General features: G+C 42.5%; 1 protein-coding gene across 22 annotated transcripts in view; it reads right to left on the minus strand.

The window, feature by feature from the left end:
- The window catches only part of nrxn1a (neurexin 1a), a 1,882,581-nt gene that overhangs the window by 667,101 nt on the left and 1,202,942 nt on the right, over positions 1-12,538 (minus strand). The window lies entirely within an intron of this gene.

The following is a 12,538-nucleotide window of genomic DNA, read 5'->3' on the forward strand; positions in this document are numbered from 1 at the left end:
GAGTTCTACTTCCCCCACAACCCCTACATTATAAATCCCTGGTCATCATTCATCTAAGGTCTGCTATCCAGCAACAATCCAAGGCCTCAGTCCACTGGCTCCTCCCTCACTGCCCTAGCATTGCTGCTGTTTAGTGGAGCATTTGATTGGTTGGCAGCTCTTGATGGGAGAGACTTCTGTCTGCAGTTTCCTTGATCTCACGAAGACCCATCACTGTCCAGTTAAGAGGTACACTTAATGCAGAGAACCTTTTTAAGAGAGGTAACATGGGACTCTCGCCCACATTCCCGCACAAACTTAATTAGTCATGGGGGAAAGGCATTGCCTCCTTTTCTGTTGTTTATGACTGTTACACATGCTTATTCAAGCACTGGCATAGCTAGCTCAGTAAGCTTTCTCCTGGAGTGGGTTCAGAATATATCATCACAAACAGGAGAGCTTGCTCATTACTGACTGCAAAACCAATCCACATTTCAACAAAGGTTCAGCTCTTAACATCTGAGTGCTAATTACCAGGGAGTCAATGGATGGTGAAAGTCTTGACATCAGCATTTACACTTTAGAAAGCCAATTTTGTACTTGACATAGAAACTGTAGTTTATCGTATGTTAGCTTTCATTGATTATGAATTTTATAAATATTTTTTATTCTCTAAATTACTCAAAATATTTTGAGACAAGGGCCTGGATTTTAAAGGGAAGCAGCTGTAGGATCAGATGTGAGTATAAAGTCAAGTGACATTGAAAAGGTGGCTTACATTCTCAGCATTTTTCAACAGCAGAGAGGTGGTGGACAGCCCACCTTCTCTTAGACCAACTGAAGCCCTTAAATCCCAGTCCCAGATAGCCTCCTTCTTCCAAAATTGTACCTTCCCTTCCCATGTGGTTGACGATGCCTTCCAACGCATCTCCTCCACTTCATGCACCACCACCTTTGAATTCCACCCTTCCCAACGCAACAAGGACAGAACCCCCCCAGTCCTCATCTTCTACCCCACCAACCTCTGCATACATCACATCATCCTCCGCCACTTCCACCACCCCCAAATGGACCCCACCACCAAAGGTATATTTCCCTCTGCACTCCTGTCAGCGTTCCAGAGAGACTATTCCCTCCGCGACTCCCTCGTCAGGTCCACGCCCCCCAACAAGCCAACGCCCCACTCCTGGCACCTTTCCCTGCTACTGCAGGAAGTGCAAAACCTGCGCCCACACCACTCCCCTCACCTCCGTACAAGGCCCCAAGGGATCCTTCCACATCCATCAGAAATTTACGTGTACCTCTACCAATGTCATCCACTGCATCCGTTGCACCCGAAGTGGTCTCCTCTACATTGGGGAGACAGGACATCTTCTTGCAGATCATTTCAGAGAAAATCTCTGGGACACCCGCAGCCACCAACCCTACCGCCCCGTGGCTGAACATTCAACTCCCCTTCCCACTCCGTCAAGGACATGCACATCCTGGGCCTCCTTACCTGACACCTAGAGGAGAAATGCCTCATATTCCACCTTGGGACCTTGCAACCACAGGGGATAAATGTGGATTTCAACAGCTTACTCATTTCCCCTCCCCCCACATTATCCCAGTCCCAAGCCTCCAATTCGGCACCACACTCCGGACCTGTCTATCACTCTCCCCTCTGACCTATCACCCTCTACTTCACCTTCAGTGATCTATTGCTTTCTCAGCTACCTTCCCCCAAACTCGCCCCTCTCCTTTTTATCTCTCAGCCTCGGCCCACAAGATAATCCCAGTGACCAAAGGATCAAGAAGCAACCTCCTGCTCCACCTCAATTAAGGTTAAATTAAGAATTTTGAGTTTTTTGTTTCAATGATTTTAAAGTAATTCTCATTATTATTGCTTCGCTCCTTAGGATTGGGTGCGTATTATGTTAGTGGTAATGATGGTGGGGATGGGGGTGGGGGCACATGGGTTGGCATAGCCAATCTGACTGACAAGAGCTGTATGGGGATGGGTGCGTGTTGAGGTTTCAGGGCTTTTATATAACGGTGGGAGCTGGTCTGATATGTTTGAGAACAGAGGGCGGGATTGCCAGCAGGCCCCTGAATGCAACGGTACTCCACCATCGTTTGCAAAAATGCACTGCAATCTAGGCAACTGCATGGAAACACAAAAATCCCAGAGAAATCATTGAATGCTTCGGATGTGCACTTGGAAGGCCTGAAGGTGTACAGGTCAGGTCTTCCGATCCCAATTGAAAATCTAGCCTTTTGTTTCTCATTGCCACTGAGTTCAGTATTTAAATGGTAATTTGTTTGTGCCAATTCCTCCTATCTTATATATTTCTGTTTTAATTTTGTCCTTTCACTCAATGCAGATGGGGTTTTTAGCCAGCAGACACTAAAATTGCCATGGGAGGAGGATAACAGTATATTGCAACCAAAAAAATCTGTACGCTGCAGGCCCTCATTTCAGGGAATGGATGCAAAAAATAATTGGCAATTGCGCTGCATATTCTAAAGAAATTTCCCCTCAAGGAGTTCATTTCCCAATCCTTGAAACATCAGCGATATTGAAATATTCATTGGCTACCTTATTAAAAATAGCATTTTCTTACTAAATAAAAATACGATAAACATAACTAAGGTTAGCTTCAAATGCCTGAATGAATGAAGCACTTGCTGAGAGGTTTTCGAATGATTTTCAAATACCGAAAGGAAACCAGATCCAAGTCCAATTCAGAACAGAAGACAATATTTCGTTTCTGTCTCCTGTCAACAAGTACAGTGAAACAAAGGCCTGATCATCGGACATCATTTTATTCTGGATGTGTGGTCATAATAAACTGGAGGTGGACTGAAGGTAAGTGTGGCTTGCACCTACATGTGACTGCAGAAATCACAATCAATATAAAATAAAATCCTGCAATTGTAATCCATCCAAAAGCTTTGTGGATTCCTATTGACACAATGTTGCTAACATTAAGAAATCTTTTGTTCTGTTGCTGATGGTTGCATTCAATTTCTGCCTTCACTTCTTGTAATGGTAATTGTGTACAACGGTCTTCAGGGTCATACAAGAGACAAAATTAATCTTCAATGTTAGAGGCAATGACAAATCAAATAGTCCATATCACCCACCAATATTAATGAGAGAGTCATCAAGCAAGGCTTAGAACAGAAAAAAAATTGACGCCAGCCCTTTTACAGTAATCCCAAAAACTGATTTAGCTCCTTAAAGATATGGCTTATTTGGTGAACAATTATAAATGTGTACAATATGCGCACTGCATTGTTGTGTTTGTCATGATACACAATGGATTCTATAGTATTATGTGGGTTTTGTACTTATCAAAAGGTAACAGTTTAGGTTCCACCTTTCAATGGAAAGTTTGCTTCAACTGGCAAGGACAACAACACACTATTGGCAGTTCATGTTTTCAGTGTTGCATTTGTACTTTGAACAACATAAAAGTGCCAAAATCATTTAATTAAAGTCTGATTCCTATTTGTACATAATGGTTATAAACAATGAGAGTACAATAGAAGGTAGCATTCCTGTTTCTATTTATAATAATGTTCACATCAAACATTGTGGAGCGGAGGTAAACATAAAAATGAAATTAAGGACACAATCACATGAACAATGGTATCGAATGGTGGTGCAGGTCTGAGGGGTCAAATCGACTATTCCTCTTTCATATGTTCTTATGAAAGCAATACTTCTAGCCACAGACACCCTAGCTCACCAGGTTATTGATGAAAAACAAGTTGTAACCAGTCACTTTTTTAGCTATCGACCAACTTAATGTGTCATATCTGGAATATTGAAAATGACAATGGGAATAGGTCAGTCATGGTCTTGGACGAAAACGTTCATCACTGACACTTACTCCATAGACTGAAAAATGCAATATGTAGGGTTGTCAACTCTTTTTTGGTGCATTCATGGAAGTTTCATCACATGATTTCTCACCCACCCACACATTCCTGCCATTGTTCTTTCCTTGCAGCAGAAGACTGTTTTCCATGTTAACTGAAGCATAAACTCGGTTCAAAATTAGTTCATTTTCCCTTCCATTTCCAATATTTGATAATTAACAAATGAAAATGCGAATTAAAACCAAAAATAAACATTTCTAATAAATTTAATAAATGCTTTTTTGATACTCCTATAATTTTCTTACAAGTTTCTCAGGGATGTTAACAACTGGAGATATGGATATCACAGGCAAGGATACCATGGAATCCCTACAGAGTGGAAGCAGGCCATTCAGCCCATCAAGCCCACACTGGCTGTATTAGTTGGGATTCTTCTATCACTCAGACCTGTGTGCAGACTTTCTTTTTTGTATTAAGAAAATATAGTCACTCACACCATCAGTAGTATTCTGCCTGCTTCCCTAAAGCACTAACATATTCAGGGAACATTTATTGGTAGTAGCTTGTGGATAAGTGAGTGGACAGAAATAGGTGAGTTAAAACTGCTGATACTCTCAGTGTCAGAAAAAATACCTCCAACTTCTACCTTATAACCACAATGTGGCAGGATGCACATATGCAACCTTCAGGAGAGGCAGGCCATTAATTTCACTAAGCTAGATTTATCTGTCAGTGGTAAGGCAATGTAATTCATGATTTACCTCAAAGGAAAGCTGTCCACACCAATCTAGTGATTTTTGTAGCAGATTTCCACGTTCCCAATTGCATTTCATATCTGGCGCCAGGTCAATGGAATATCTTTTGCCTGCAGTAGCAGTAGCTTCAGCAAGCAGGGAGACAATTCATTAAACAGAAATATTCACACACAGTAATTCATTTACAACTTAAAAGTGCTTGGTTATTTTAATTGGTATTGTTAATTGGTTATTGGACATCAGTCATCTCAGCTCCGGAACATCTCTGCAGGGGTTCCTCAGGGTAATGTCCTAGGCCCAACTATCTTCAACTGATTCATCAATGACCTCCTCTTAATTAGAAGGTCAAAACTGGGGATGTTCACCAATCATTGTTGAATGTTCAGCAGCATTTATAACTCCTGAGATACTGAAACAGAAAAAACTTCAAATGCAACAAGATTTGGACAACATCTAGGCTGATGCTGACAAGTGGCAAGTAAAATCTGCGCCACACAAATTCCAGGCTATGACCATCTCCATTAAGAGACAATCTAACCACCACTCACGAACAGGAAATGACATCACCACAAACCCCAGGAACCTCATCCAGGAGAAAGATATAAATAGAAAGCAGGAGACAACAGCTTCGCTTCATTTGGAGGTCGCCACTGATGATGTTATCTAGCCAGGTAATGAAACATCTGGATATCAAACTTACAGCTCAGCGAGCAAACCTACACCCTAAACCTCAACCTGAGCTACAAACCTTCACAAACCTTGCAACCACCATCCATTGATATCCAATAATGTTATCATCACTGTTATTCCCACTATCAACTGCCTTGGTGTTACCATTGACCAGAAACTCAATTGGGCTCGCTACATAAACACAGCGGTTACACAAGCAGGTCAGAGGTTAGGAATTCTGCAGCAAGTAACTCAACTTCTGACATCCCAAAACTTTCTACATCTCCAAGGCACAAGTCAGGAGTGTGTTGGAATACTCCCCACTTGCCTGAATGTGTGCAGCTCCAACAACACCAAAGAAGCTTGATGGCATTCCAGGTCAAAGCAGCCCACTTTGTCACATCCACAAGCATCCACTCCATCCAAGACAGACAGTTGGTAGCAGAAATTCATCAAAGATCCTTAAAGAGCACCTTCCAAGCTCACATTCACTTCCATCCACAAAGACAAGGGCAGTGGATACATGGGAACAACACCATCTTAAGTTCCCCTCCAAGCCACTCACCATCCTGACTTGAAAATAAATCATAATTCCTTTACTGTCACAAGGTCGAAGTCTTGGAATTCCTTCCCTAAGGACATTGTGAGTCAATCTGTAGAATGTGCACCTGCAGCTGTTCAAGAAGGCGGCTCACCACCATCTTCCCAGGGGGAACTATGAATGGACAATAAGTGACACGTATATCCCATGAGTGAATAAAAGAAAAAAATCAAATAGTAAATGAATTGATTAGGCTTGTAATAAAGTTTAAGAGTAACTAGAGATAATTATCATTTTAGTTAGTATTTCATGGAGAAATTTGACATTCCACAAATGTAAAATTAGCTTTTCGAGGTCAATGTCTGAGTTTGGGTGGGTGGATTATTCTGTTAACAGGTTAAACGTTTACACCTCATTCACCAAGATATAACGTTTTAAAGAGCCTTTCCAACAAGAGTAACAAAATATGTGTCAATTAAAATATTTCCCATCGATTGAGTCTGTAGAGATCTTTGGAGAAGCAGAGATTCACTGATACCAAATACCACAATTTTTGCATTATTTTGTGCATGCACGAACACCAGAAGGTGCTGAACTGAAACATCAATTTCATTGGAATTGTGACATTGAATGCTGACAGAATCACCTTTGTTCCCACTGAAAAATTCAGATCATTCTGTTAACAGCTCATTAAAATTGATATTACATGCATTTTAGAATTTAGCACTGAGTGAATGGATTTCCTGGGATATCTGAGACTTGGCAGCAGAAGGAAGGCACGTATGCAGTGGCAATTAAGGGCACTGATGAAAGGACAGGCAGAAAGTTTTAAATGCATTGAAATTTTGCAGTTGCTTCCTTGATTGTGTGTAAGGGTTTTTCTCACAGTACTTGTTTTGAGTTCACGACCTTACAGATTACCTTCACCATTTGTGTTTTTGATTTGTACTTCACAGCTGTGATCTATCAGATTAGCAAGAATGTCACTTAGGCCATATTAGCTTCAAACTCAGATGGTGACTGGCATGATTATGTTGTATCAACAGCACTAACACCACCAGCAGTACTAAGTGTAGAGACAGAAGTTTTCCTTTCCTTACAGGACTGCAGCTTCCAGGAGAAGATACCTGCAACAAAGGGAATACAAGCAAAAGATTGATTCTTAGGGCACATCAGAATACTGATATCTCAGAGTTCAGCATCTTGGCAGTGGTAAGCATCTGTAACCTATGGAAAAAAATGATCCCAGTGGGCACACGTTACTAGTAGCTACCAAAGTCACCATCGCTCTAAATTTCTTTGCCACTGTTACATTCCAGGGATCAAACAGATTTCATAGTTAGCTGCTCACAGATGATTGCACAAATAATTGGTAACATGGTTGCCAGGCAGCCAATTATGTACCATTTACTGCCAATAATGACACTAGAAGACACTAGAGTTTACAGTTTGAGGCACAGTCTGGCAATAACTGCACTTCTCTTTCAAATAATGTATCTCCATTTGTCAAATGCACTAAAAAAGCTCCTTGGACTGTACCATCCAAATACTTGACAACCACCATTAGAAAGACAAGGGGAGCATCTACATGGGAATATTGCCACCTCCTTCAAGTTCCTCTCCAACCTACTCATCATCCTGACTTAGAAATGTGTCACCATTCCTTCGGCGTTGCTGGATCAAAATCCTGACATTTTTCCCTGACAGCAATGTGGATTTCCTTACAGCAAATGGACTGCAGCAGTTCAAAAAGGAAGCTGACCATCACATTCTTATTAGTCAAAGTGATGGCAGAGTAGAGGGCCTGAGCCCAGGGCTCATCCATTCCCATTGGCTTACTTTCTCTTTATATTATTTTCTTCTTTGTTACTTTTACTCTTTTCTTCATCTTCCTTTTTTTAAAGCCTGGAGAGTGACGAGAAAGGAGCAGACCTTTGGCGACAGCAACAGCGGCAATAATACCAGGACGGCCAGGACACAGCTCCACCCCAGCCTGGGGTCTCATGGTGAGTGAGGAGCAGGTTTTCAAGCTGACTTCCCCAGTCCACACTGCTAGGCTGAGTCCAGGCTCTGGGTTCACAGCCAGGCCCAGGCACCTAAAGGAGCAGAAGTATCGATGTTAGCAGCATTTTGGCGGCAGTGTCTGGAGGAGTGTCGAATGGGGAATATGAGGTATGGAATCCGCGTATCCCCAGGCCCGTGGTTCAAGGTCTGATGCAGCGGTCACAGCAGTGGCGACAGTAGAGGCCCATTACAGAGATCCAGCAGTGGCTGGATGAGCAGCGGAGGAGGAGCAAGAAGAAGAGAGAAAGATGAACCCTATTGCAGTAAAATCTTGCATTGTATTCAGTATTTCAAGATGGCCCTAGAGCGTGGTGGCAACATTTTGCATATAACATGCAAAGAAACACTTTTAGTTGTATTTTTATCTACATATAACAACAATGTTTTCAACACCAACTAGGAATAGGTCCAGCCATCGATGCTGATGTCCCATGAATTAATGAAAAAACAAAAGCTGCAAGGGTTTCCACTCCATCAGTGTGCAGTTGTCATGCAAACATAAAAGAGATTTATGCGTGTGTGCGGATGATTACCAGGCAGTGGCACAATATTTTAATCTTGTGTCAAGCCCCCTGCCAGATCTCTTCACACCTCAAAGCAGCCTTAGAAGCTGACTGCTCAGAAATAGCTCCACCTCGGATGTGGCTGATAACTTCAATGCAACCCTGGGCTGATCAAATGAAAGCCACATCTCATCAAAAGCAGCCACCACAATGAAGATGCTTTTCAGGTGCATTCTTTAACACACACTCGCAGTGGCCTCCAAAATTATCTTGATGTACTGCGTTCTGCACACGGTTGTACAGCAGTGAGATTTGGATAATCAGAAGATGCAAACCATAAATTTCCTGAAAGGAGGAGAGAGGACCAGTGGGGGAATTTGATGCAGCTGTTGTAACATTAAAGGTGCTGTTCACTAACTAGATGCCCTCATAATTCTGAGATCAGTCACGCCACATGGAAGCTACCTGGTAAAGTCATTTTCACTCACTCTGCTTTCACCCAACATAAAGCAGTGCTGTAATCAATCAAGCATCCCTTTCATAGCCACCCATTAGTCTGCATTCAGTCTTGTCATATTGTACATCATCACCACAAAGGTTACTTGCTAGGCAGGAAAAAAAGATAGGCATGACATCAACCTGACACAAAACATATATTTATGACAACATCTTAGAACAGCTGCAAGACTCCATTTCTTTTATTGTGAAGTGTCATTGAGATCACAAAATGCATTGATATACATAATGAGAACAAATGGGATTATAATGAACCTAAATAAGCAGATTGTCTAACAGTTTATGACAAGGTGGGGGGAGGGGAAATGAGGAAATTGGAGAAATCTGAGTTCATCCCTTGTGGTTGGAGGGTTCCTAGGCGGAAGATGAGGTGCTCTTCCTCCACCCGGACCAACCAACCCAACCACCTCGTGGCTCAACACTTCAACTCCCCCTTCCACTCCACTAAGGACATGCAGGTCCTTGGACTGCTCCATCGCCAGACCATAGCAACACGACGGCTGGAAGTGCCTCATCTTCCACCTAGGAACCCTCCAACCACAAGGGATGAACTCAGATTTCTCCAGTTTCCTCATTTCCCCTCCCCCCACCTTGTTTTAATCCCAACCCTCGAATTCTGCACCACCTTCCTAACGTGCAATCTTCTTCCTGACCTCTCCGCCCCCACCCCCACTCCGGCCTATCACCCTCACCTTAACCTCCTTCCACCTATCGCATTTCCAACGCCCCTCCCCCAAGTCCCTCCTCCCTACCTTTTATCTTAGCCTGCTTGGCACACTCTCCTCATTCCTGAAGAAGGGTTCATGCCGAAACATTGATTCTCCTGCTCCTTGGATGCTGCCTGGCCTGCTGCACTTTTCCAGCAACACATTTTCAGCTCTGATCTCCAGCATCTGCAGTCCTCAATTTCTCCTAACAAACAGTTTTCCAAATATATGAATCAATTGATTGTGATTGAATTAAATTGGAACAAATCCCTAATAAAAATCGGTATCTTTCTAATTACAGAAAGGTAGGTTTAGTAAAGTTAATGCTGAAAATGTGTTGCTGGAAAAGCGCAGCAGGTCAGGCTGCATCCAAGGAGCTGGAGAATCGACGTTTCGGGCATGAGCCCTTCTTCAGGTAAAGTCAATGTCAAATTATCTGAAATAATAAGATCCAAGAGCACATTTCAAATGCTATAGAGATTATCTAAGTTGATGGTAGTGATCTTCAACTTCTCCAACAATTCCCTTTCGAAAAATCAGGGAAGAAACTGAGCTAACTCATTAACCTAACACTAAAGCCTTACAATAAAAGTAAAATACTGCAGATTTGAGAGACCTGAAATAAAAGCTGACAGTGCTTGAGAAACTCAGCAGGTTTGGATAGGAAAACAGAGGTCATACTACATTCAAGTTTAATGTGTTTCATTCAAGATTGCCAGACAGAAGTAACTAGATGAAACTGTTGGCTTCACAGTGATCTCATGTTTCCTATGCTGCAAAGTTCTATTGACTGTGATTCCATTCCTTAGATTCCAAAACGTTTGTGAGATAATGGAAGGAAATGCAAAGCAGTCTTAATGCCATCATTCTGCACCAATCCACTGTACCATCAGCATTTTGTGGCAACATGACAAACCAGAGTGTGACTATTGCGCAATCGCAAAAGGCGTACTGCCAGTGTCTATTTGGTATTGTTACTGTTGGGGAAAAAAATGTTTCCTTACATTTGTTGGTTTCCAGTCTGAAGGAACCTATCTTCCAGAATCCAATGACTTTTGGAAAATTAACAAGAATGTATCTTGTATCTCATTAGCTACAACTTCTAACACACTAGGATGAAGATCATTAAGGCCCAGAAACTTAACAACACACAGCTGCATCAGTTTTCTGAGTACTGCTTCTGTAGTGGTGAAGATGTTCAACTAGTTCCTGTCTTCCTTCAACCTCCTGATTTACAGACATTATTAAGTTGCTTTTTTGTGTCCTCAATATTGAAGAGGAAGCAAAGTATTTATCCGTTGCATCTGCCATTTAGAGTCAGAGAGATGTACAGCATGGAAACAGACTCTTTGGTCCAACTTGTCCATGCCGAACAGATATCCCAACCCAATCTAATCCCACCTGCCAGCACCTGTCCCATATTCCTTCAAACCCTTCCAATTCATATACTCATCCAGATGCCTTTTAGATGTTGCAATTGTATTAGCCTCCACCACATCCTCTGGCAGCTCATTCCATACACGTACCACCCTCTGCCTGAAAATGTAGCCCCTTAGGTGGCACAATGGTTAGCACTGCTGCCTCACAGCGCCAGAGACCCGGGTTCAATTCCCAACTCAGGCGACTGACTGCGTGGAGTTTGCACATTCTTCCCATGTCTGCGTGGGTTTCCCCCAGGTGCTCCGGTTTCCTCCCACAGTCCAAAGATGTGCAGGTCAGGTGAATTGGCCATGCTAAATTGCCCGTAGTGTTAGGTAAAAGGGGTAAATGTCGGGGAATGGGTGGGTTATGCTTCGGCGGGTCGGTGTGGACTTGTTGGGCCGAAGGGCCTGTTTCCACACTGTAAGTAATCTAATTTAATCTATATCTTTCCCCTCTCAACCTAAATTTATGCTCTCTAGTTCTGGATTCCCACACCCCAGGGAAAAGACTTTGTCTATTTATCCTATCCATGACCGTCATAATTTTGTAAACCTCTAGAAGGTCACCCCTCACCTTCTGACGCTTCAGGGAAAATAGCTCTTGCCTATTCAATTTCTCCCGATAGCTCAAATCCTCCAACCCTGGCAACATCCTTGTAAATCTTTTCTGAACCCTTTCAAGTTTCACAACATCATTCCAATAGGAAGGAGACCAGAATTGCACACAATATTCCAACAATGGCCTAACCAATGTCCTGTACAGCCACAACATGACCTCCCAATGCCTCTACTCAATACTCTGACCAATAAAGGAAAGCTTACCAAATGCCTTCTCCATTATCCTATCTACATGTAACTGTACTTTCAAGGAGCTATGAACCTTCACTCCAAGTTCTCTTTGTTCAACAATACTCCCAAGGACCTTACTATAAATGTATAAGTGCTGCTAAGATTTGCTTTCCCAAAATGCAACATCTCACATTTATCTAAATTAACCTCCATCTGCCACTTTTCAGCCCATTGCCCATCTGATCAGATCCTGTTGTAATCTGAGGTAACCTTCTTTGCTGTCCACTACACCTCCAATTTTGGTGTCATCTGCAAACTTACTAACTATACCTCCTATGTTCACATCCAAATCATTTAAATAAATGATGAAAAGTAGTGGACCCAGCACCGATCCTTATGGCACTCCACTGTTTACAGGCCTCTAGTCTGAAAAACAACCATCACCACCCCTTGTGTTCTACCTTTGAGCCAGTTCTGTATCCAAACGGCTAGTTCTCCCTGTATTCCATGAGATCTAACCTTGCTAACCAGTCTCCCATGGGGAACCTTATCGAACACCTTACTGGATCCATATAGATCACATCTACTGTTCTGCCCTCATCAATCTTCTTTGTTACTTCTTCAAAAAACTCAACCAAGTTTGTGAGACATGATTTTCCACGCACAAAGCCATGTTGACTATCCCTAATCAGTCCTTGCCTTTCCAAATACATGTACATCCTGTCCC

This window comes from Chiloscyllium plagiosum, chromosome 9, assembly GCF_004010195.1.
Source record: "Chiloscyllium plagiosum isolate BGI_BamShark_2017 chromosome 9, ASM401019v2, whole genome shotgun sequence".
Taxonomy (NCBI): Eukaryota; Metazoa; Chordata; class Chondrichthyes; order Orectolobiformes; family Hemiscylliidae; genus Chiloscyllium; species Chiloscyllium plagiosum.